Source organism: Anastrepha ludens, chromosome X (genome assembly GCF_028408465.1).
Source record: "Anastrepha ludens isolate Willacy chromosome X, idAnaLude1.1, whole genome shotgun sequence".
Lineage (NCBI taxonomy): Eukaryota > Metazoa > Arthropoda > Insecta > Diptera > Tephritidae > Anastrepha > Anastrepha ludens.
Window position 1 is genome coordinate 8,207,145 of NC_071503.1, and position 6,343 is coordinate 8,213,487.

The window sequence follows — 6,343 nt, forward strand, 5'->3', positions numbered from 1 at the left end:
AGGCAGAAACTTAAAAATATCATTGAAGAAATGGAGCTAGACAATGAGCAGATTTATAATGCAGATGAATCTGCAGCTTTTTGGAAAGTTATTCCTCCAACAACAATGGTGCACTCGCACGAAAAATCCGCATCCGGTAGAAAAATTTCGAAAGATCGTATAACTTCTATGCCTTGTTGTAACGCTTCTGGCACACATAAGTTACCATTGTTGGTAATAGGCAAATCAGTTAATCCACGATCATTTAAAAATTTGTATCTGCCTGTAATTTATAATGCAAGTAAAAAAGGTTGGATGTCGACATATTTATTTACAGAATGGTACAGAAAACATTTTATACCAAACGTAAAAAAGTTTTTAAAAGATAATAATAGACCGTTAAAGGCTATTCTACTAGTTGACAATGCGCCATGCCACGTAGGTTCGGAAGATCTTGGAACGGATCCGAATTTCCGAATTGTGTTTCTTCCACCTAATTGCACAGCAGTCATACAGCCGTTAGATCAAGATTTAATTCAAAATATAAAAGCCACTTGCCGAAAACAGCTTTTAAATCATCTCATTACTGACAATACAGATCTTGGAATTGCATTAAAAAACTTTACGCTGCGAAATGCTGTTACATTTTTAAACAATGCGTGGTTAGGTATATTACAACAAAATATTGTACACAGTTGGAAGGAGTTGTTGGGGAGTCACAGCGAAGAATGGACCGAGGAAGATTCGATACCCCTGGTTCAACTTACAGTCAATAATCCAGATTTGAATGAAATTCAAACTATCATCGCATCAATTAATCCAGACTCACAGAATGACATTGAATTCATAAATAATTGGGCGAAAGGAATAGATGAATTCGACTACGATTTTTCTGATCAGGAAATTGTACAGTCTGTGGTGGAAAATAATAATATAGAAGAAGCTGATTCTGATTGCACCATAGTTGAAGCGGTAAATACTATAAGTAGCGGTGAAGCAAAAAATATTTTTTCCAAGGCTATACAATGGGCAGAACAAATTGACGCTTCGGCTATGGATATTTTAGTTTTAAGACGATTTAAAGAAACTGCAGATAAAATGTTGCTGGCGAACTCGCAGCAGACCAAAATTAATATTTTTTTTGAAATAGTACATACTAAATAAAAAAAATGTTTGATTATGCACAGATGTACATATTATTATGTAAGTATGATTGTACTGTATTTAATAAAACTATTTATGTACATACATATATCTGAATTGCGTTATGTTCATTTCAAAAAAACAACGTTTAGTTGAAAAAAAAAAATCATCTATAATCCGGGCACCCCCATAATCCGGACGACCCCTAACATTGTTGCAAAAGTAACAGCAAGCGCAACGCGATGGCCGCTTTGCCACCACACATTCTTAAATGTTCTAGAACACAACAAAAACACATACCTCACATGCGCATGTCGCCCAAAGCTAAAATCTAAGCCTAGCGACTACAAAAACAAAATACATTCGTAGACGCAGTCGCAGCGGCCATGATTCTATCAGCGACGGCGCTGAACAATTTAGAACAAAAACAAAAAGTTCATTCATAAGTTCGAGCTCATATTTCACTTTCATTCATAAAACGACCCGCCCATATGCCAATTTTCGCGACCATTCGAAAATAGTCAATATTGGAATATTTCGCGTGGAATTATTTGCTAATATTTGATAAATCTTGAATTTTTATCATGTCGAGTGGCCGCGGCTCCGTATGTATGTATGCACGCTTCTATGTATGTAAATATGTGTTCCAACTGCTCGACAGCCGCATCTGTTGCATCAGTAATAGGCACAAAAAAACGAGAAGTAGTGTATGAAAAAGTTCTGGCCAGGACATTTCGATACTAGGGAAAATTTCTAAACCATTATTTTTAGTTCTCGCGTGGTATGTAAATATAAAGTTAACATATTCCTTTACGTATGTGGTTCTCCGATTGATAAAAAGTGCACAAAAGCATATGCATATTAGCAGCAAAGAAATAAACTTACTGTAAAATAAGAGTGCGTTTTTTTTTGTAGTGCCAAACATTTAATATTGAAGAAATCACTGAAGCTTCTGCGAGTTGTGTTGATGTGCAGTATTGTTCATAACAAAAGAGACCGATGTCTCAAAATTGGTAACCAAAATTTTTCAACCAATATGTACTTTTTATTTCAAAGCTGTAACACTTAAGTATATTATGGGGCAGTTTTGTTTTCGCTTCATAATTCATAATTTTCGTCACAATGCTGTGCCTTTGAATGCGCGCGGATTCCTTTTTAGCGAATCGTGTGTGAACAACCGCATATGTATTGTAGATATACCGTATTTTCCTGAAGGGTAAGGAGTAGGCGGCCACAACGAATGGTTGTTGTTCTTTACATGCCCTGTGTCAAGTGTGCGCAGAAGCTTGTGTTCTGGGTTTGTTAGAATGGTGGTAGTTTGTACATATATTTATACACATATGTGAGTATGCGCGATAGGATTCCTGGATGGATATTAGAATATTTTCTCATCAATATGTGTATGTAGTAGTTCAGATTTGACTGAAGAGATTAAATACATACATACATAAATGAATGCATATTCATGCATTTATGGCTGTTTTACATATAAATCAATTCAAAAGAAGTATGAATAATTTTATATAGAAAATAAATTTATAAAAAACAGGTATTAGAAAAGCTGAATACACTATTTAAAATCAACTCTAATTAAACCAAATATAAAAACGGAAAAGGGAAGAAGAAGAAGATCTTTGTGATTAGTCGTGTAATTAGAGCGCTCCTATAAGAAGGGAAGAAGAAGAAGGTCTTTGCGATTAATCGTGTAATTAGAGCGCTCCTATAAAATTCTTAATTTTACCAAGGATATTGGAAGAGATAAAAAGTTTCAACATTGGAAGCGGATGTTGAAGTGTTGGTGATTGCTGTTGTGGTGTGGCAAAACTGCTGGACGAGGGAGTTGGCGAAAATTATTAAATTAAAAAGATTCGCCTGGTGGTGGCCTTTCAGCAGAGAATGTTAATGCCACGAGAAGGAGCAAATGTTAAATGAGCTTTTTTCGAGTTCTAATTTGTAGATTCATAATAAGGTCATTTCAAATTCAACTTTGCTCACGAGTGGGGAATTGCAGATATTTACCACGCGAGTGACGCGAGTGGAGGGTTTCTATATTTACTTACCACGCTAGGACAGCAATTCAGATTTTTTCTGCGCTTACCAAACTACTGAGGAAGTTCATAAGATTTTTCGGCACACTACTAAGGAAATCGAAGCGAATAAATTTGCGATTAAGAAGGCCGTGCGGCAGTTAATTTGTGGTGCAGAAGCTAAATTCGGCGGAGTTATTCGTTTTGTTTTTTGGCACGTATTTAATTCAGGTTCAAGTCCTGAAGTCATATTTTTTTTTCTTGCACATTTTTTTTTACAATTCAAACCAGGAAAGTTTGGTAAAATTTTTGAGTTTATTTTAATTAAAATTTCTTTAAAATACTGTTTTTTTTGTATTTTATAAATGGAAATTTCTTTTCGGTATAAAATAGTTCATACTGGATATGACCTGATTTTTATATAAATCAATCAAAACAGAAAGTATGTACATATGTTAATCTCTTTCATCAAATCCAAATTATATTGATGAGAAAATATCATTCTAATATCCGTCCAGAAAGCCAAACGCGCATACACAGATGCATATGCATATAATTACGCATACAAACTTTCAACTAACGCAGAATATGTGCATATAAAACTGCGAATCGAATAAGTGAGTGATTTAGAAAACTTCATTAGCGATTGTAGTTTAGCGCAATCGTGAAAGACGTCTTTTATATGCAGTACATCGTCCCATATTTGACTCAGATTCAAATCCTGTACACACTTTTCTTTGTTCGATATATTTTTATTTAATTTTTTGTATTTGGTTTAATTAGAATTGATTTAAAATAGTGTATTCAGGTTTTTCTAATACCTGTTATTAAAAATTTACAATATTTTCTATATAACATTATTCATACTTCTTTTGAATTAATTTATATGTAAAACAGCCATAAAGGCAATCATATGAATATGCATTCCTATATTTAATCTCTTCAGTCAAATCTGAACTACTTACATACACATATTGATGAGAAAATATTCTAATATCCATAGATGCATCCAGAAAGCCAAACGCGCATACACGCATATGTATACAAATGTATACAAACCTTCAACGAACGCAAAATGTATGCATATAAAAACAACAACTGCGACCGTCTTCTTGTCAGTCAGTGAAAAGATGGGATATGTATACCCTATGAGCAAAAAGAACCGGGAAGGTGATGTTGACTGTTTCCTTCGATTGCCAAGGCATAGTCCACCATGAGTACCTTCCATCGGGCCAGACAGTCAATAGAGAATATTATTTATCCGTTTTGAAACCTTAGAGAGATGCTGTGTGTTGGAAACCCCCGGAAATGTGAGCAAACAATTCTCAGATTTTGCATGATGATAACGCGCCATCGCACTGATCAAAGAGAATACAAATCGGCCTGCCGGGGGTGTTTGGAGGACTGGGTTAAACGTTGGCACATGTGTGTTGCTTCAGACGGGTCATATTTTGAAGGAGATAATATAAATTTGCCTTACATTTAACTCTGTTTTGTTTAATTTAAACATTCCCGGTACTTTCTGATCATAAGGTACATATATGCGGCTTTGCGGACAGCAATGTGTGATTCGCTGGAAGTCGCATTAACTCGCGACTGTCGCACAGTTAGAAGACATATTTACATACATATAAGAGTGCATACATACATACGGAGGAGCGGCCACTCGACATGACAAAAATTTAAGATTTATCAAATATTGGCAAATAATTCCACGCGAAATATTCCAATATTGACTATTTTCGAATGGTCGCGAAAATTGGCATATGGCGGGTCGTTTTATGAATGAAATTGAAATATGAGCTCGAACTTATGAATGAACTTTTTGTTTTTGTTCTAAATTGTTCAGCGCCGTCGCTGATAGAATCATGGCCGCTGCGACTGCGTCTACGAATGTATTTTGTTTTTGTAGTCGCTAGGCTTAGACTTTAGCTTTGGGCGACATGCGCATGTGAGGTATGTATGTGTTTTTGTTGTGTTCTAGAACATTTTAGAATGTGTGGTGGCAAAGCGGCCATCGCGTTGTGCTTGCTGTTGCTTTTGCGTCTATCAAAGTATTGTGTTTTTGTAAGTACAATATTAGGAATATCGACTGGTGAAAGACAAAAGTACACGGAAGCAAGAAGGGAGCGCTGTGCTCGCGCATATGTACATATATGTATGCTTGAATGTATGAACGTGCATGGATGTTGTAACATATGAATACAATTATTTTGTAGGAAGTTTAGAAGGCAAGTAGGTATATATGTATGTATGTATATATGCTAGGACATAAAGTCGGTATATATGCATACATAGAGCAGAATTGTTTTTGCACTTGTTAGGAAGAAACTCGTTCACTAGTGCGCATGTGTATTTGATTTCTTGTAAGAATGTGATGTGGTATGACATGTGTACATACATAAGTCAAGGTTATTTGGGCATACTTGCATATGTGATATGATGTTCTTGCGCTTGTGCATTATTGTTTTTCATATACAAATGTACATACATACATATGTATGTAAATGCTGTCGAATACATAAACTATAAATTGACATACAATATAAAATAAGTGTTGATTTATCTTAAACCATTCTTTTTTTCTGAATGCAAATACCTCCTATTGACATGTACATACATATTATGTACTTATGTATATTTCATATACCATCATTTATTTACATATAAAGTATACGTTCATTTATGTACATATGTGTGTAATGAAAAACTTCATGAATTACTTTCAGAACTTTATTAAAATTTATTCGCGTCGCGCGCATGCACAAAACCTTTTGTTCACAGGCGCAGAAATAAACGCTCTGCGTATTCAATTCTCGGCACAAATTTTTTTTTTCGTTTTTAAATTTTTTTTTTGTTAATGTAATCGTAAAAAAATTTGTAATACATTTTATGTATCCGCTTATCATTTCAACAGTAACAAAATGGTAAAAAAATAAGCAGCCGGAGAAATAAACGCACCGCCTATTTTTCCTCGCCACATGTTAGACTCGAGTTCAATTCCCGGCGCAAACTTTTTTTTATAAATTTTTTTTTTTAAATCGTTTTTTTTTAATGTAATCGTAAAAAAATTTGTAATACATTTTATGAATCCGCTTATCATTTCAAAAGTAACAAAATGGTCAAAAAATAAGCATTCGAAGAAATAAACGCACCGCCTATTTTTCCTCGCCACATGTTAGACTCGAGTTCAA